Raw genomic sequence first — 20,837 nt, 5'->3', positions numbered from 1 at the left:
TAACTGGAGCTGGAAGAGAAATCTGTATTTATTCTTTTAAGACGAAAATGCAGATTGTGAGCTGCAAAATCATGTCATCTCTACGGAACAAGACGAAAAGCTGTTGTGACTTTAATGTGCTTGTTTGGGGTTGCGGGGGCGCGTTGATGAGGTGGGAGCGGGTCATGTCATGGTAGTGAGTAACACTAACAGCACTAAATCACCTTAAAAGTTAAACTAATCAGAGAGAAATATGTGTGTGTGTGTGTGTGTGTGTGTGTGTGTGTGTGTGTGTGTGTGTGTGTGTGTGTGCAGAAGATAAGTTTGTTTGTTTGTGCAAAGAGAGAGGCCCAGATTTTAGGTGATAGTCCTCATACAGGACATATATTTATTCAGAAATTTTACATTAGAAGCTCCACAGAGTTAGTATTTATTGCTGGGTTTTTATTCTGGATTGCATTTTATTCTACAGGTGTTGCTTTTATGTGTTCTTGACTTACAGCTCTGCAGAATTTGACTGCAATGAGCTACTCCAACATGTATCAGACTGCTGGTTTTACTACAGTGTCTCATCTCATCTATCAGTTCTCCCATAAATAAATGTCTCAAGTATGTAAGTGCATGCACATACTTGTGTGCGTTTGTGTGTTCACTTCTTGTGCGCTCTGTGACATGACAGACACTAAAGCTAAACCAAAAGGCAATAATTTACTAATGCACTCCTCAGCCGTGCTCCCTGGGCCTGTCTGCAGCTCCTGATGGATGCTGACGGCTCCAGAGATGGACTGCTGCTGATAGGGAGTGACCAGAGAGGAGCCTGATTAAAAGTAGTGGAGCACGGCGGAGGGCGATAACCCCAATCCAGTGGTGATGAATCCACTCTGGACAGGCTGCTGTCTCATTAGGGTCTAACCTCAGCCAGGCACTGTGAGTCCAAATAAACTTTGAAACAATCCTGCTTTTATCAGCAGGATTACGCTTGTTTTCCTTTCCACGGCTTTCCTTGTGTGGGCTCATATAGAGCGTCCTCCCCCTCTGTCGGTCTCTATAAACTGAAGGTGTGATTCACCAGCCCTGACTTCACTGTGTTTACACAATTCTGGGTCTATCTTCTTGAATTAATGAGCCCAACAGCACCATTAGACAACTATTTGCCTGACTAATCTGGAGAAAATATGAAATAGTGAGAAAAAGTTGAAATAATCTGCCCTTTATTTGTGATAACATAAACAGTGGAGTTGTTTTAAAGGATGATAACATTAAATATTGGGCCTGGGGAGGGGGACAGAAAGAGGTAGTTTACATTCTCACTGGAGTAGTCTTGATAACAGGCCAGAGGGAATATGAGCCCCTTTAAATGTGTGCATTAGTGTAATTTATTGGGCTTCCCTCTCAGCCCTGCTGTTCCTCCAGCTCCTTTTTCCCAAACAAAAGACAGGCCAAGGCTCCAGAATGGATGGGAGTGAAAAATCATTCACAGTTGATAATCACATAAAACAATGCCATATTTGCTGCCTAATAAGCAAATCCATCGGCCTCCTCCCTCCGATCAGGATTAGGAGACTCCTCCGAACAGACCTGTGTGATTTACACCGGGGCGATTTGGAAATGCTTTGGTTTTGGAGTGGGTACGAGGAGCGCCAGGGAGGGTGGGGTAAGGCCAGAGATTTCATAATTCTTTGTGTATGTCTGGAAGTCGTCCACGCGTTCCGATTTTTAACCAATTTATGTCCGAACAGAATGACCCTGGGAATTAATGAGGTTCTGGTCGTGAGTTCCAGCACTGTAAGGTCAAGTAAATCATGCTTTAGGGCTCCAGTCCTCCTCACTCTGCTCCCTCACTCTCCCTCGACTCCACATCCTGCGATAACGGAAAGACAAGGGCCTGAGAAATACCACCTCATCGACACTTGTGTCCATCCAGTAGAACATATTTTAGAGAACAAGCGCCAACCAGCTGTAAAGCCTGCTTTTAGTGGAGACTAGAAGCTGATGAATGGGAGTGGGCCAAGAGCAGCGGGACCAGAGGTCACTTTCTTCATTTCACATTTCACAGCAGATTGTTGATGTTATGCACATTTCTCTCTCCAGAGGTGACTTTTTTCAATCCAGACCTGTGTTTTATTGGGGCATTATAAAGAGTTTATACTTGATTTAGCTGTGTCATTTCCCTTTAAATGAATATGTGGCGGAGCACGTTCACATGAGGGAAAAGTTGACATCATTAGACATAATACCATGAAACCTAATAGAGTAACACCTAAGTAACGAGCACTGCAAATCAATCAGCTCTTTTTATGCAGAAAAATAATTTGTCCTTTCATTTAATAGCTGTTAAAATGCTATAATTTTTACACATGTGTTTAGTGTTTCATATTTAAGAGGAAAAAAGGGTGACAACATTGTCAAACAAGCATGAAACTGGAGCACAGTTCACCACTCATGGAACATTGTGGAAAAGGACTGCCAAGTCCTGCTTGGATGTGTTTTTTATCCTACTGTAACCAACAAGGCAACATTTATCACCTAAATTAATTCCTCCTGAACAAAAAGTCTGCAAAAAGATGACTAGTTTTCATTTTTGCCAATATTTTTTAAAGAGCCATCAATAGGGAATACCAAAATGTCCAAAAGTTTCCAGGTCTTATTTTTTTGTCAATGAGATTTTTTTTCCTTCATTAAACTTTTTTTCCTTCATTAAACTTCATCAAAACAGGAAGTTGACAAGCTTGAATAAATATATGCATTTAACCTGCTTTTCTGCATCGACATCAGAAAATTTGTGTTTGCAATCCTTGCAGCTCAGTCGGTAAATGCTGCCTATAGATGTAATCTGATCCTCATGAATCCAACCATAAAGCAAAATAACCATAAATTTTGTCCATACTACTGTATATCAGTATGGATGGAACTGGATGGTTGCCAATTCAAAGCTCTGGACTGGCTCAGAAAGTCTGGCAGGGAGAGCGAATGACTAATGCTTTGTCCTGCCTGCAGTGCTACTATCGGGGTGCCCTTGAGCAAGGTACTTAACCTCTAAGAGTCCAGCAAAGCTATAATCCAACCATCCTGAAACACTGTAACATCCGTCCTGTCAGTTTGGTTTTGTCATTAGTTTAAAAAATCTTCTTCCTGAAAATAAGTTTAAAGTTATGCAGATATCCTGGTCCAAGCTTTTTTTTTTTTTTTTACTTCTTTGTTTCTCAACATGTTGAAATAAACTGATCAGAATATAAAAAATAAAATAGTGCAGGTAAATGCAGTTAACATAAAATAGTAACTGGGTCCAATATGATGACAGCACAGATTTAACACACCTCCTCCTCTGAGAGACAGATTTAAAATAAATAAATAAATAAATAAATAAAATAAAATAAAAAAAGGTTCAAATAGAAACAGAAGAGATTCTGACATTTAGTCCCTGGTATGGGTCAAGCACCCAAAAAGGCTGGATCCTACATTTCCCATAATGCAGCTCACTACAGTTTTTCATTAGGCCCTCTCTGCCTCCTAAATACCCTATCAAACCCCACAAAACCCAAGTTGAGGCAACCATGAAGACATCACATGTGTTTAAGTCAGAGAAGACATAAAACAGTTTTCACAGGCTGCAGTCCTCCTCACGACAAGTAAACTGAACTTCCCGTGTAAAATCAATGCCTGTATCCATGTATCACTGATATGATTTCAGACGGAAAACTCCCTTTATGACCATTTCACAACTGAAGTTTATCCACACGCATTCCTTCCTCTGGCTAATACTTTACCTTGTTTATAAGATTATCCTCCCAGTAACATTTAACTTAATGTATGAATTAGACCGGGGCGACAACTGAGAATAAATCTGGGCTGTCTGCGATTATCGCCATTACATACTTCAGGCTCTGTTAAAACAAACGGAGCGGTGATGTCAGAAGTCCATGTCGGACCAGCTGAGGAGAAGCAGTCTCCACACTCTTGGCTGATGGCTCCAGACAAGCACCTTGATGGCTGTAATTACTGTCATGTTCCAAAAGAGATGAGAGATACCAGAGGCCCAAATAAAACCTAAAACGGTTTTGATATGATGGATTTCTCCAACTTTGTTTAAAAATTCCTGAAGCTATCTGTCTGGATTCTCGAGGAGATGATGACTCGAGCACTACAGTCGCTCCTCGGCGCACAAAAGCTTTATAGTGTTTAAATCAATAAGGTCGGTCAGATTCAGGGTTCGCACGCGGCTACAATTGCTGCCTGTTTGCTCCACGAGTAAGTATGCAGACTGGTTTCAGTAAATGTCTGCTGTGGGTGTTTACATTCTACCTAATGCACTCAGATGACACTGAATCTAAACACATTCACACAGAGACTCTCCACTGCTCAGCTTTACTGGCACATTCCACGTATGTCCATCTTTATGAGTCCAGCTGTCTTTAAGCTGAGGTTTCTCACTGCTAAGCATCTAAACATAAGCAGTCTCTCACTAAGTCAACAAATGAATTGAATTATGTTGAGTTTTAAAACAAGGAATTTTTATTGTTTGAGTATTTACCAGGGGTGGACCATTTATTTCTAATGTAAAAATACTCCACTTACAAGAAAAAGGCCTGAATACTGAGTGCATAAAAATGGCACCTGTGAATGTTGTTATGTATTATATTAGTAGATTAATAATTCTGTTTCATGCACATAAGGGATAATGCCTGGTGAGGGATCCATTATCAGGAATTAATGGACAATGAAGTGGTTGAGTCCATTAATTCTTTATTATGGACACCTTGAAGGGCATTATTCCGCTAATACCATGGTCACTTGCCAAAGAAAAAGATCATTAGTTTATATTTTCATGTGTTTTGCAATCAAACTCTAAAGTTAACACCTGAGATTCTGACTAATGCCTGGATGAATCATTACTATCCCATAAGGTTCTTATGCAATGGAAACAACTTCATGATTCCAGTAAATAGGATGATCCTTAGATACGATTTGGGAGATATTTCTAATACACGTTTCACACTACATGTTTTAATTGGTCCACGACTTTTATGCACACACTGTATGAATCAGCTAACCAGCTGGGACATGGTGCTCACACTGAACATAAGACTGGAACCACTGGTCGGTTGTTATTTAATTGTCAATTGATCCCCTTCAAACTGCATGTTAAAGCAGAACATAGAAATTTGTCCCATTTCAATTAATTAGTCAGGGGTTAAAATCAGGCTTAATAAGTACAGTGTCTGTCCTGCTATAGTGTAATGTGTGCTAAGTAATGCAGTGGACACTCAAGTAGTGTACCAGTGCCTTCACATTTGTACTAAAGTCAGCTACATACATTCCACAGCTGGTATTTAGCGTTGTCTTCAAACTTCTTCTTCTTATGAATTTTCATTTTTCTGCACAACCCATTACCGCTCCTCTGATCCCTATCAGCTCTGTACTTATTATCCCTTACAGTTGTGTTCTGATGGACTCCAGTCAAGTAAATGCGTCACAGCGGGAGCTGCCACATCCTCGCAGTGAGCATGCCAGAAACTTAAAAATGAATGACTCCAGCAATCACTTGAGGTTTCACAGGCAGTTTCTCCCTCCCTCCGTGCTGCCAGGACTTAACACACCGGGGAGATAAAAATCTAATTTTTGCAAATGGGATTAAGGCACATAGAATAACAAAAAGAGGAATGAATGGGCTTACTGTATTAAACAAAAGATGTACCTGATAGTCCCTGTGTGGTTTCTGCTCAACATATTTCTATAAATGGTGGACGGTTTGGAGACTGCTTCAACGTAGATCCATTTAGCTCTGCAGGAGGATTATTCCTTTGTGTGCCAAGCTACCGTTTAAAGTTGTCAGAATAAAAGTCTCTATTTTGAGACAGGAGTGCCCACAATGGGTGAAACATTTTCAGGGAATACAGTTTATGCTGGCACACGACATGCAGCTTTGTGCATATATCAATAGCTAACCACACAACTTTAATTTGTGCATCAAATATCTATCTCAATCAGCTTTATTTTCACATGTACAGGCTCATATACTGTGCGGTTGGCCATAGTGCTGAAATGTGAAAGGGCAAAAATATCTCCCACAACCTTGAAATTCCTCCAAGCTTCATGAATCAGAAAGAACCAAAGGAATTAAAATTTGCTGAAATATGTTGTGTTTTCTTTTCTTTTCTTTTCTTTTTATTTTGCTTTGGTCGAAAAAAATAAAATCATCAGCTGCATTATTGTTGAGCCCGATCCTTAAAGAGCAGTGAAGTGAACCTTCGAGTATGCCTCTAACAGCCTCCCTAACCCTGCTGTTAAACCTTGTGTGTCTGTTTTATATTGAGTTGAGAGGGGGAATACTCCATGTGCCTCCTCTGCTTAAGATGAAGGGCAAAGGGTGTTATGGGTTGCCAGTTCTCACCACAGTTTCCTCTCTTAAGTAGCTCTGATGCTGCAATAACACAAAGGCGCCAAAAACAAGATGATACTAAAGGAAGGGATAAAGGGCACTTTCAACTCATCCAGACCCTTTTTTTAAACTTGAACCCAAATGTCACATGCCTGAATCTCAATACCCTTTCAGGACTATATCACATGTATGGGCTGCATTGTAAGTGACAAGCATAAGCTCTTGGATAACTAGATGGATTAGCAGATGGAGAGAAAGACAGACAATGAGCAGACCATCATGAATTAGAGAGAGAAGACAGAAGAGACCCATCGGCCCTTCCTAAACCACAGGTATGATTTACAGAGCAGGGTTGGTCGCCTGCGTAAAATTAATAATAGGAAATGCAAGGGTAGTCCGGTGACTTGTCCAAGATATACTTTCCCTGGCTCTCCAGACCCCAGGAAAACCTGGGTGGCCTGCAACCGGGCTTCCTCTGGTGTCTGATGTTAATGTCATTGCTTTTGCTGGTATGACAGGAGCTTCACCACAAGTGTGGTTTGGGTCAGACAAAAGGGACAAGCTGTGATAGCAGGATACAGCTCCATAATTCAGACAAAAACAAAAAAAAAAGAGAGAAAGAGAGAAAGAAGAAATTCACTCTCACTGTTTATCGATGTATTTTTGTCCCACGGTGGAGTTTGTTGCCACAGAGAGGGAAGGAATGACGAGGAGGATGAAATTTTTCAAATCCGATTGTTTTTAAGTACTTCACTTTTCCAGAAATCAGAAACCACACGGTGTATTATGGTTAGTGGATGTTTTGAATTACTTCAGCTACTTAATGGTTCCTCCTTACCCAGCCCACAGAATTGTTTCATAGTGGTTTTAAAACTTTGCTTAAGTCATTGAGTTGGATGTTGAGTAATCTGCTTTCTAAACCTACCCTTCACACTGAAGTACGTAGGTTGTCCGCTTTATTTTAATGTATTTCATATGACGTCAAATTAAGGGCAAAAAAAAGAGAAGCATATTAGGTAAAGACCAAAATGTCCGAAATGTCAACTTTTGGAGGAATTTAAAAGAGAGCCTTGTCTTTAGGTTGATGGAATTTTATGTTTCCGGTGGAGTTTTTAACCACAAAATGAAGAGATTTCTTTAATTTTCATTGACATGAAAATGTGAAACTCAGTGTGTACATATATTTTACAAGGGTCATAAATAAGTTTAAATTAAGCTCTTTTGCTCTCCTTACAAAAAGTGCAGTGTGTCCTTAAAGTCCTGGCTGTCAAAGTAAGTGAGAACAGCCCTGCTGGTATGGGTCTCCGTGTTAACTCCTCTCAAGTTGGCACCATTTTGAGAATCCCCTGTTTTCTGAAATAACAGAGGATCTAAGGCCCATTACTCTATATACAGAGTATTGTAACGAGGTAAGTGGAGGCGGGTGGAACATTTTGTAAATCTTGTGTCACCAAAACCGCCGCAAGCAGGATGAATGCGTTTACTTCGCCAACAGGATATCCCTTCAGACTTGCTCACTGCGTCGCTGATGAGGATAACAGAGGGGGCATTATTTTTGCTCAACAGCTCGGGAAGGTGATAAAGGGCTCCCAGATCCTCTCACAGGGGTGCAGCGGTACACACACACACACACACACACACACATCCATTCACGTTGACGCAACATTTCATCCACCCAACTATAAGGAGCTTCTCTGGATTTAACCCCTAAATCAGGGTCATGGCCAACCTGACTGGGGTCAGGAGGAAAAGACACAGCTATCTATAGACATCCCTTATAAAAGAAATTTCTTCATAATAACATGATTTGGCTAAGGTTAGAGATGCATTGGGGAGTTTTGAACAGTACTGAAATGTGTCTGTATTTTCCATTAGCTCTGATGTTCTTGTAAGACTGTGGTCATATATTTTCCTGTTTATAGATAATAAAGTGCAATGCTGATGAATAGATATTTATTGAGTGTACTTGATCATTTCCAATGCAGCTGTAATGGTTGTGTGGTGTGCATGAAGACACTGTTTTATTAACATCCTGCATTGTGCTATTTTTATTGAATTAATTTATTAGCCTAGTTCAACTTCATTGAGCTAATTTGCAAAGCCAAGTTGCCTACTTGTCCTCAATACAAACAAACAAACATGGATAAATATATATGTAATTGATTTATATTTAATAAAATATAATTAAATAAAGATGAGTCAGATACAGTTTATCACAATATGCAGCAGAATAGATTACCATAAATTACCATCAGAACGTGGAATAAACAGATATACAAAATAAAACAAGAGGTTAGACTAGTTAGTGTTAAACTGTTAAACCAGTTTAGTCCCTTGTTTCCATGTGACAAGATATAAACAAAAAAAGCTATTTTAAATCCATCAAAATGTAGATATTTTAAAGAATATTAAAACAATTGACAGGAAGTGAGTAAAAGTCACCCAATCACTGATTGGCTGTGGGGAAGAGGTACCAGCAGGTGTGTGAGAGGCAGCCAATCAAATGATGACCTGAGGAACGATTACCGTCAGTGTTTTACAGACTGTTTGGAGTTCATAGAGTTTACGAGCTGACCTTGCGATAGTGCCAACGCCAAGCTAGTGTCAGCCATTGACTGTGTATGTAGTGTCACTGTTAGCTGCAGTGCTAACGTGAAGCTAGCGGGGGTACAAGACCAACGGGCGGATCCGGACAGGTTGCTCTGACAACTGGACCACCGTTGCTAAGGAGCTGTATCTAAGCAACCAGAGCAGGAGACTGCGAGAAACTTAACTGTAACCGCTGTAAGGTGAGTAACCCACTTTGTATCGACGGTTATGCGTTTTATTTGTTGTTGTTGTTCATATTTAAAAGTCTACAGTTATCATGAGTGTGTTGCGTTGTTGCTGATTTTATATTGGTGACTCTTAAAGTGGAGTTTTTATTTGTTTTGTGTGTTTATTTACCGTAGGTAGAGGTTACAGTAAACTGTGTGAGTAAGTTGCCAAAGCTGTAACAGATAATCAGGTTGAATTGTGTATTTCCTCCACCTCCTCTGGATGTGTTGCCTCTTTTCTGTCTTCAACCTGTCTTATTATAAACCTGTTGTTTATAATACGTGTGGGGTTTTATATTGTTGTTGAGTAATGTAGTGAGAGTGAAGCCCTATAGCCTACACACAGTGAGAGAGATTACATTTTTCCTGCCAATAATTTGTCACCAACTCAGTATTTAGAATAGTGAAAATAAAAGGTCAAAAGTAATTTAGAGAGATATTATTTTTGCATTGATAGTAAACAACCTGCTGTCTATAAGGCCAGTAAGAGCAGGAACTGAGCCTCTTTCTGTTGTGTCCATATGGGCTGTGAAAGTCTGAACATTTTAAAACTGTCTCAGCACCAATGACAACACGACAAACTCTATTGTCTCTTGCGCTCGGTGATTAAAATGAATGATTCCTGTTATGACTGGTCGCCCCGTTTTACTTCCCTTCCATCCACTAACAAGTGCGAATACTTTCATTGTGGGGAGCAGTTCTCAGTCTCAATCAGCGCTGGATGCATGCAGTAGTTACAGTAACCAAACTTCCCCATGTGTTTATTCTTTTTGGCTTATGGTCAAGATTATATTACTTAGAATATGCGTATGGTGGTGCAGGTTTCATTTGTTAGAAAAAGGCTTGTGGAACCAAGAGGAACATGTTGTTTTTTTTGTGGTGACGACTTTGTGGCATAGGTTGACGTATTTTGTGGTCAAAGTTGACTTTTTTAATTTGCTCATATATATATATTTTTTTATCACAGATCTTTTGATTCTTAACATGATTTGCTCTTTGCTTGCCCTGTAGTAGAGCAACCATTTTGCTGCTTTAAAGCTTTGGACTCTGGATAGGGTTTAGGCTTGATTATTTTGAAATGTCATTTAATAAGACATATTTCCCTTAATTTCTCTGACCATGTCATGTGTTGCAAGTAGATACGTAAAACCAAGTGGGAAGGGAGAAAGAGAACGCCAATACGTTGCATTCAAGTGTGAACCTATTGTGACATCACCCATTGCTTTGTGGAGTACCGTTTTCAAGCCTTGAGTTTGGCTTTTTAGCTGTCGCCAAAGAGATTTGATCAGCACTGCCTAGTTTGACAGTTTTTTTAAAATGTATTTTTTAAAGTATTTTTGGGGCTTTTATTGCCTTTTTTATTGATAGTAACAGCTGATGATAGACAGGAAAGGGGGGGCAGAGAGAGAGGACGACACGCAGCAAAGGGCTGCAGGTCGGATTCGAACCCTTGGCCACTGCAGCAAGGACTCAGCCTCAGTACATGGGGCGCCCCCTAATTTGATCTGAGTTTCGTGCGTGGACAGACTCACTGACAGTGACCTGTCAATCATAAGATAGCCACGCCCAAAAGCATACGCAGCTTTATTGTCTATTTTACTAAATTAAATTGGACCATAATTTACTAAATGAATTGAATGAATCATAATGTATGGAAGAAGACTTGAAATAAGCGATTGAGACCATAAACTCGTTAGGAAACTGCTTACTGAGCTCATAAATCAAGTGAGAAGTCAGCTCATTCTCCATTAATGTGAATGGTAAATGTTTGTTACTGCAGCCAGTGGGAGCTGCATGGAGCTCCCCTGCTGGCCTTTACATAGACCGCAGGTTTTAAGACACTTCCGCGATGGCTTCACTTTTCAGACCCAGAAGCTCTGTCCATTATATACTGTCAGTGGTTGTATTAGACCAGCTAATGGTCAGTAAAGGGTGGAACTGAGAAAGTATAACCAGGTCGGGTTTAAGTCTGAAATATTTGCAGAACAACTTGGGTTTGGTCGGGTCCAAATGGGCTAAGATCAGGTCTCACTGTTAGGCCTTTTACAGAACCCGTTAGCTGTTGTACACTCATATCAGGTTACACAGAGCATCACTTGTACAGTAAGAACTACAGCTGCAATCAAAATTAATCTGGAATTAAACAAGCTAGCTAACATTGTTTCAAAGGTCTCTATTATCTTTTAGGCAAATTGCTAATTACTCCGAGTCCACATGTCTTCTCTATGTGTCTTTAAAATTAAACTTCCACAGTGCACACAACTGTACTGGCACAATTAATCACACTGGATCTCTTCAGTGAGCATTTAGACTGGTGCACTTTCTACATTTTAAAATGACTTAACTGTAGAAACTTCAGCACTGATTTACTAAAAGTTCAATAATGAGGCCTCTCCATCATTGCCATAACTCACATGACTTGTTGAAGGGAGCTGCTCTCAATTATAGTGAAGGTGGTAGAACATAACGCTTCCTTTATAGCTCTGAAATCATTTCACAGGCTCTGGTAGCGCTGGCATAATTTTAAAAAGCTCGGGTCTGAGGTAGCCCATTAAAAATACTCATAAACATTAATTTTGCCAGTGGGATGTGAGATTGTGTTACCCTCTTGGCAGAATTGAGTATGAAATATGTGGTTTTGCATTGGCCAGAAAAGTTCCCTGCCCTCGTTTCCTTTGAAAAGTGTATAATCTAGACTGTGACTGTTTGTCAACTGGGTCTGAAGAAATTGGACACAACCCATTCACCATGTGCCTTGTCATGATGGTGATGGCGGTCGTGTCAACCTAAAACCCTGAAAATCTGAAGGAGGTTACCAAGCCAGAGAAATGTGCTGACTGATTAGTGCAGCACATTTCATATATAGTAAAGCCAAAAGATAAATAAAACTTGAGTAATTAGGGGTGGAAAGTTATTGAGATGTCTCCAGTACAATGACCTGTTTGAATATGGTTTTCAACCATTATTGTTTTAGGTTTTGGCTTTTTGAGAACTTTCTTAGAGTGGAAATTCATAATAAAAATACCCTTCTGTCCCTCACATTAATCTAATATCTGCAGTTACTTGTAGAAAACAGTAAGAACTGTTTTGCATGTATAAGCACACACTCTAACCTTTACCACAATACACATTTTTAGTTCAGTCATCCAATAACCAGATTGAAAATGAAATAACCAAGTCAAGTCAAATCACTGCCCACATCAACGTTTTTTGTTGAGCGAGTTCTCATGTTGTGCTCATCGACAGCTATTTCAGCCAGCTGGAAAAAAAGTTAACCAGTCAGAGATCTGACTGAAGAATGCACATTATCGTCCTCTTACTGATCTCTTGCTAGCTAGCTGCTGAGCTACGTCCATTAAAAATAGCGACAGAAGACTGGCCTCAAAGATAACAACTCTTAAATACACATATGTAATTTTATCGACTGAAAAACCTTTTATCTGCCACTAGCAACTGCTACCACAACTTCTGCATCATCTGAGAATCACATAGGCTGATGGAGTATGTCTGATGTCACTTGCTACTGATTGGTTGGGACAAAATTAAATGTTAACTATAGTTATACAAATAAACAAATTAGACCAAAGACTGGCAGCATGCACATTTTACATGATTTTCTGCAACTCAGATTTTGAGAGCAGTTAGGTAGCGGTCAGTGGGATCAAGTAATAGTATTATCTTTGGGGTAATGCTCGCTTAATTTTGACAACACGCAGCACCGGCAATATCTATTTACTCTAATAGCACCCTTGTATCATGAAAAATTTGACAAAGACATGTTGAAATGTTATGTTTTCAGCATTTCACCGCAATCTTAAAATACACTTGGTAATTTCAATTTCAGGTGCTGCGACCATGTGGAGAGCGGGTCAGAATGATGTGAGGAGTCGGATATATGAGCAGTTCTGTGGTAAAAGGGGCTTGGCTTCCTGGCACACACTAGGTACACCCTATTGATGCTCAGCCAGCAGCCTGACCCACACCGGGTCAAATTTATGGGTAGATATTTAGCTTGTCTCTGCCACTCTGTAGGGCAGAAAGAATAACATTGCGCGTCTTTACTGGTTGCGCTTCGAGCCTGGTGATGTTTCCCCTCAGAGGAACCAGCCTGGCTGCACATCACAGAACTGCTGAGAGTAAACTGAAAATGTCAAAAACACTCTCAGTCTCCTCTTCAAAGTTAGCGTGTGGTCTATAGCCTCATTTTATCATTAGGTTTGTGAACAGTTTAGGTTTAAGACCTGAGTTTTGAATCTTGGTTGCCACGGCAACACCATGCTTGTCCCTCTGATCAACCCAGTAAAATTATTTCCATATATGTCTGTAGAATCAACATGACCATTTTATAATTATTAACATATCATTGACGTAAAGTTTTTTAGTATTTAAAAGAACTTTTCTGGGTTGTTTGCCTTGATCTTTCTTCGTCTGTCTTTGTCAGCCTGTAACGCTGATAATAAAACAGGAAACAGTCACAATGTGTCATTGTCAGAATGAGGAAGTAAAGATGCTGCGGTATCAATATAGTTTTCTGGAGAAATTATGAGTTACTAGTCACCAGTTAAATGACCTTAAGAATGATCTTGTTTTATGGCCAACACAGGAAGGCGTTAAGTACTTGTGCAAACATAAAACGTTGAGACACATCATTGCTAACTTCTCAACATGTTATAGATCATACTTTTACCATCCACCTCTTTTTTTATTTAGTATGAAATTACATATAGTATAAAAATGGGGAAGTACCGTTTTTATTTTCCTGTTACATGAACCTTGGAACATGTTGCCTTCCAGCTGCTCCAGCAGCTCAACCCCAAAAGTAGTTTCACTTCTCTATGGCTCAAGTTTTTCGTTTAAATTGCAAAATACCTAGTGAGTTGTTGGTACAATCACTCTCTCCTAAACCACGTTAACTCTGCCTGCAGGATTTGAAATCACTGACATGAGGGATCTGGCTTACTTACTTTCAAAGAACTTGCTTAAACCTGAACTACAGTTTATTCTGAAATTCCAACACATAATTACAATTACTTCTAATACCTGAAGTGGAAATCCTCAATTATGTGTAATGCATTAAGTGGAAATCCCTTTCTGTTAAGCATTTACCGTCACTGCTGTTGTGTTTTCCACTGTACTTCCTAGAGTGAACAATTACTGTGACTGGACCTTTCCTATGATTTTCTGCTTGACTTTCATGACTTCCATTGTTGCTTTTTGTTCATCCATGGTGGATGTGGTGGTGGTTTGTTACACAGAACCATATGGGAAGCCTTCCTTGGATATTTTTTGGAAAAGGGCAGCCACATTAAAAAAATACTTGGCTTGTGATTGTCTATCACCATCTATCATGGGCTTAATTCAACTAATCAGATCAATTAAGCCAGCCAGGGGAAGAGCAAAAACATCTATTCTATTGAGAAAAACTTTGAATGAAGAAATACTCTCCAGTTCTGATATAACTGATGCTAACAGCATTTACACTAACCTCTTTAGGAGCGCCGTTGCTTCTGAACAAACTTCCTTTTCTCACAGCATCACACCTACACATACCTGCCAGTAGTTCCTCATAGGATGCTCATTGATCAGAACCACTGCGGTGCAGACGCAAGTGCAAAACTTCAAGCCTGGCAGGATGGATTCTAACGTGATTCTGTGATCTTGCGAATCCAGAACTACCTAGGCTAATTTCCATTTTAACTAACCTGCTCCTCCACAGTGTGTCCACGATTGTTTGCTGTTGTCTCTGACTGAATGATTATCTTGTCTCACCCTTGTCTATGGCGGCAGGCTTTTAACCCCACCTTCATGTGTGGCCATTTAGAACAGCTAAAAACACTTAGACGTGGTTGGACAATACTTCAAACATACCTTAAGACCACCATTGCGTTGACACAGCAGGGGTGCAGAAGCAGACTCTGGCAAAGAAATAAAGGGTCGTCCCTAACACCACAATTATCGCAACAGAAAATAAAAGGATTGTTGCCAAAATAATTGTTAGAAATTGTAATAACTTCCAACCATAGTTGTAAAGCCCTTCCTTGTACTACTTTACGCTCTTATGCAGTGTCGTCAAACTCATGGTCCTGTCACTCAAGCTGGCCTTCCTGCACTGTATTGCATTCTCTCACCATTACCTGAAACACTCCTCCACCAACAGAGCAGAGCTGTTTTCAGTCTGAATGCCTGGTAATCTTAATTTCCCAAACTGCAAATAAAAATATAAAACTGGCCATTAAGTAGTTCCCATCCACAAACTGTCTGGTATCTCAAACCCTAGTTCACGATGTGTGATAAAAATGTGTGCTCACACACTCAGTAGTAACCAAATATTACTTTTACGCTCTCACAAAATACTGCTAAGATTGGTTTTCAACATGCTTTTAAATCAGTCGGCATATGAAGTTGAATTTATTTCATACTTAGTCACTTGACACATGACAGCTGTCTCTCAACAATAGATATTGTGTTGCACAACGCTCTGCATTTGTACTTTGGCAACACTAAGTAGATTGACAGACAGATGATTAACTGGAGTGATCACACACAGAGAACCTCTATTACCCTACCTCTTCTGCCAAGTGCATGCATTTCAGATGTATTTATTGTGTGTGTGTGTGTGTGTGTGTGTGTGTGTGTGTGTGTGTGTGTGTGTGTGTGAGTGGGGTGGTTAGGTGTCCGTGCTGGGAAGGTGGGCAAGAACAGAGAGCTTGGGAACCGCCAGGCTTCTACAGAGTCCAAGCAGCACATTTGTCAATGTCACCGAGCTTACTAATTTGTAGTACAGCTGTTTCTCTATATGATGTGTTGAAACACTCGATCAGAAAAATTGGGCTGGACCAGCTCGTGTCTCCAGCTCATAATAATGCCCCATTCACAAGGTAACCAGCCTGGGCCGGGCCTCCCATGGCAGCACCGGCCTGTATGAAGTAGCTGTAAACCTCAGCTGCTCTAATTTGTAAACTAGGCGAGAGAAAACGACTCGGAGAGAGAGTGTGTGTGTGTGTGTGTGTGGCACTGGACACAGTGGCGATGACGGTGGTGGAGGTGGTGGGCAGGAGAGGGGGTAGACAGGCAAGAAACACCACATATGTTCCTGATGACAATGATTGAATCAAGTGCAGTAGCAGGGAGAAAGTGTTTTTCAGCTAGTGAGAAATTTGTGCGCACTGAGGCATTTGACAGAGGGACAGGGAGATCTCACTGGAGCTTAAACAGGCAGGACGAATCGATTAGTGATGACCCATTACTCCAAAGAGTGTGTGGAAATGCTCCTACATTTTCAACTGCAGTATTGCTCTCCTGGAAAATGTTCTTGACACGGAAATACATAAATCTCACCATGCATGACTTTGTCTCAACTTTTTATTTTGAAGGAAGAGTCATTTTTATATTGGTGTCATAAAATTATGACTAAAAAAACAGCTTCTGGGATGCCTTTTGAGCAGGCAACAAAATCTGATCCTCTCCCCAATGTCAAAGCTACAGAAAGATATGAAAGAGAAATTTGGGTGAAAAAACTCAACCTTGAACTTCCTCAAAATTCTGGCCTGTGACATGATGGCCTCTAGTGGTACACTGGCGATTGACACAGACAGCTCAATCATTTCCTTATAGGCGTGTGCTGCCAGGTCCAGCTGGCTTTGACATTAACACCAGTCTCTGACTGACAGAGGCCCTGGCCTTGGGCCGGGCTCCCGGGGCCTCCACAGTACATTCAGCTCTCCTTTTAGCCTGTTGATTTACTGTCCCCGGTGGCCGCTCGTTGATCCATTTCCCCTCTCAGTTTGCTCACAGGGCACCCCGAAAACCGTCCTCCAGCAATATATTTGCTTTATGATTTCCTGAGGAGCCAATGAAGAAAAACAAGCCCCCGCTCACTGCACCTGTTCCAGTTAATGTGCAGCAGGCCGGTCGGCCTCCTCTGGTCTCGGTGACTGGGGAAAAGCAGAGGGCCGCGGTGTCACAAGCTCCATGTGGATCTTCCATTTCCCCCAACTGGCCCAGTCGGGACCAAGCAGCGTGGGGAACAGAGGGGATAGATGGCGTATTATATGTGTGTCAGTTTAACACACGCAGGTCAAATGGGGCCCACATAGCGTCTTGCTGCGTGTGCATTATTAACATGTGTGTGGGTGTTTATGTAGCTCAGCGCCCAACATGGAGCTGACATTAATAAGGGAAAGTGATGGGAACTTGCTTACATCATTTTGGACGACATGCAGATGTGACTGAATGGAAGGTCTTAGCCATCTTCCATTTTCACGATGATGTGACCAACGTGGTATTTACATTTTCCAAAATAGGAAAAAAAATAACAATAAAATCGATGGATTTATTTGCCCTGCAAGTGAATTTTATAATAAAACCCCCTGCCTTGTGATCCAAGTTAAAATGACAAGTAACACGGAAATGTGTTTTGGAAAAGCAGGAGTAGTGTGATTCAGGGTCGTGGGTGAAGACAGCAGGGTGAGCAGCTATGAAGTCCAAGGCCTGCTGGGTAACAGCCATTGACTCGGGGGCACTGTGTCCATTTTACAGCGGAGAGGCTCTTATTTGACAACCGGTTCCTGTTTTTTCAGCCATGCATGTTTCCTCAAGTGTTAATGGATGCTTGAGCTATTTCATGACCCCTCTTTGACCTTTGCCACTGTCTAAACTCATAGGTAGATATATACTGTACTGTCAGTAATCCAAAGTAAAAGACGTGATATATCTAATACAGCGGGCAGAGTTTTTTACTCATTATATCAACTTCTTAAGTGGAAGACCAGGCAGAAATCCCCCGGCCTGAAAATGTGATCCATTTATTTCACGGTCTGATATTTCCATTGATAGAAATGGAATATATATTTTCCAAGTCAAAAGAGAGTGAATGATATTGTCAATAAATTGCCAGAAAATCCAACTCATAACTCAAACTCATAATTCAGGCAAGTTCCTTTTTTATTGTTAAAGGTCAGTATCTATATTGGGTCAGACCTTTTTTTCTTCCTTCACCGCCATTATTAGCTGACAGCAAGAAAATTTGGTTTGACAATTATGAGGCTCATGTCTGGGTAATTGCATTCTGGGAACAGCCCTGACTTCCTCACTGTAAGCCTCTGAACATGGTAGATATCACCAATAGTCCATCTGAAAGCTGTCAACTGCCTCGCTGGCCCAGTTCTTCCTGTTTCCTTGGAAGTGGCCCAGTGGTAAAGTGGCCCAGTGGCTTTTAGGTCAAGAAGAGAGGTGAACAGAATTATGAGAGGAAGCATGCATGTGGCAGTGTCTGCTTTTCTCAGTCATGTGTGTTTAAGTAGTAACCTGACAGAGTAAATGTATTCCAGGGTGCTTTTCCTTTTTCTTTTTTTCCATCTTAACTCACGTTGTCTTCCTGATGGCAGATGCATTGGAGCTCACCCTTGCGTGTAGTTGGTGAGTGTGTGTGAGTCCTTGTGCTTTTCCTTATGTTGTTTTTTCCCCCCTTTTTTTTTTCTCCGGGCTTAAATAGTGTGTTAACCACCAGATCCCATCGCTATCAATCTTAATGGTGGTGGGTCAATGTAAACGCACACATGTGTAGGCTCTTTCTGCAAGCCACAGTTTAAGAATAATTCCCCCCCAAAAGAAGAGAGAGGGAAAAATATTCTGGCCCCATTAACAAAATAGGTGCTCAGAAAACACCCCAGCCGGCCCAGAGTGATAGCTACTTCCTCAGCTTTTCCACTTCATTGATGGTTATGTGAGTTAAAACAACGAGCTTAATGGAGACTCCGGGCCCTCAGGGGACTAATCATAGCCACGTGACTTCCTCCGGGGCTTCCATGAAAATAACTCCATTACAATGGCCTGTGATATTAATATCGGCTTTGGGAAAGTCAGGCACGGGATCCGCAGGGAGAGCTCAGTATGAGCAAACAAAGAGGAATGCACGGCATTCGAGGGAGCGAGGGAAGGAAAGAGAGAAGGAGAAACAGAGCAAAATGTAGAGAGAAAGAAAATAGTGAGCCATTTGTGATGAGTGATTGCATATTGCACAGTCATGATGTTCGCTTTTCTTTTTGTGAGCTTCTGCACTGTGTTTTTCTTGAGCCGAAATAATTGGTAGAAACTAATAGGTAGTTCCTGTCTCATGTGCCACTTGTACAGACAGATAATCACTTCCTTACTACAGCTCCAAATTTAAACATGCAAAAAAGGCTCACAAATATGATGCATTTATGTATTTTAAACCGCTCAGAAGTATAAGGTATAATCCAGCCAATACTTGACGTTTGAGGCCAATCACAATATCAATGTTTGAGAGTTTTAAAAATCCAATAATGATACACTGATGTCTTTTTTTACTTTTTACTTTTTACTTACTTTACTTTTTACCCTAACGTTTTGACAAGAATCTCTTAAATTGAAGAATTAACCTAAGTGTGTAGGGTGTAGGGATTGTAACCAACTCACCTCACCTTCCCTGTCCAAGTCTAGAGCCAGTGTTTGATTTGTCCATTCTGGGCTACTGTAGAAACGTGCGATTCAACATGGCGGACTCTGTAGAAGAAGACCCTCTGTAGATAAAAACAGCTCATTCTAAGGGAATGAAAACATATATTCAGTTTCTGACAATAGATCCTCCTAAATGTTACACACTGGACCTTTAACTCTCTCCAGTCAATAAGCTATGTAATGGAGAGAGACACTGTTTCCAAACTAGATAAAATACATCTTTTGCATGTCTGTACTGACATTTTTTGCTGCTTATCACCTAACAACATATAGATATATAGAAGATGTATCGGCCCAGTTGCAATGCAGAATCAGAATCAGAAATACTTTGATCCCCGAAGGGGAAATGTATTCGTTACAGCTGCTCAAGGTGCTCACACGAAAAACAGCGGTTGCACACTGCATTATGTGGCCCATGCACAGCACTGAGATACTTACTTTATTTCTTATACATGCAATGTTGGAAAGTAGTTCTAGTGAAAAGTGTTCACATGTGTGTGGATTATTGGTTACAGGGACACTGATTCTGGAGAGAAATGTTGCTGTTGAATTTTTAAATGTAATTTTCCAATGCTGTGAGCACCACAAACAAAATTTCAAAACCTGCACAATCTATCTGCGTGACTAGATGTACCATTTACAGGTACATTAACGAGTAACTAGTTTACCATTTACCATTTACAAGCATAAAAGATTTAACTGTCATGTCAGTTGTCAGTTTGAGGAGACAGTGTGTATGTAAGTGAGCGACGGGAAGTGTTTCAAAGACATGTCAGATAGTCCCTGCAGATGATTTTTTGGCCAGACCTCCATTTTACCATCTTCTCCTCCCCCCTGTAAAACTGCCATGCTGTCATTCTCCTGTCTGTACAGGCAATAACTCGTCGCCAGCTGCATTCAGAACAATTAAACCTCAATGATCGCAGCGAGGAGAAGTCGCCCACCTCAGAGTTCAGTACCCGTTGAAGACTCCCAGGCCTCCTCCGCTTCCTCCTATTCAAATGGACACGTGCGTTAGCTCCTCCAACCAAACGGGACATCTTATAGAGCAGCTGAACTCTTGTATAAGCCGTCACTTGTAAAGAAATACTTCACTGGATCATAAGCCAGACACTTTTTTCTCCAGTTCCTCCTGTTGTGGGAGATTTATTGAATGAAATAACACTGGCTTCACGTTTACCCCT

At 40.8% G+C, this 20,837-nt stretch overlaps 1 long non-coding RNA gene across 1 annotated transcript in view; it reads left to right on the top strand.

The window, feature by feature from the left end:
- Positions 1-8,845: 8,845 nt before the first annotated feature.
- The window catches only part of LOC127368083 (uncharacterized), a 72,965-nt gene continuing 60,973 nt past the window's right edge, over positions 8,846-20,837 (top strand). The window contains exon 1 of the long non-coding RNA XR_007885582.1: positions 8,846-9,147. This is a non-coding gene — a long non-coding RNA (uncharacterized LOC127368083). The remainder of the gene's footprint in view (positions 9,148-20,837) is intronic.

The sequence above is a fragment of the Dicentrarchus labrax genome, unplaced genomic scaffold, assembly GCF_905237075.1.
Source record: "Dicentrarchus labrax unplaced genomic scaffold, dlabrax2021, whole genome shotgun sequence".
NCBI lineage: Eukaryota > Metazoa > Chordata > Actinopteri > Moronidae > Dicentrarchus > Dicentrarchus labrax.
The sequence above is the reverse complement of the archived record's forward strand: the minus strand, read 5'-3'. Positions and strand labels throughout refer to the sequence as shown.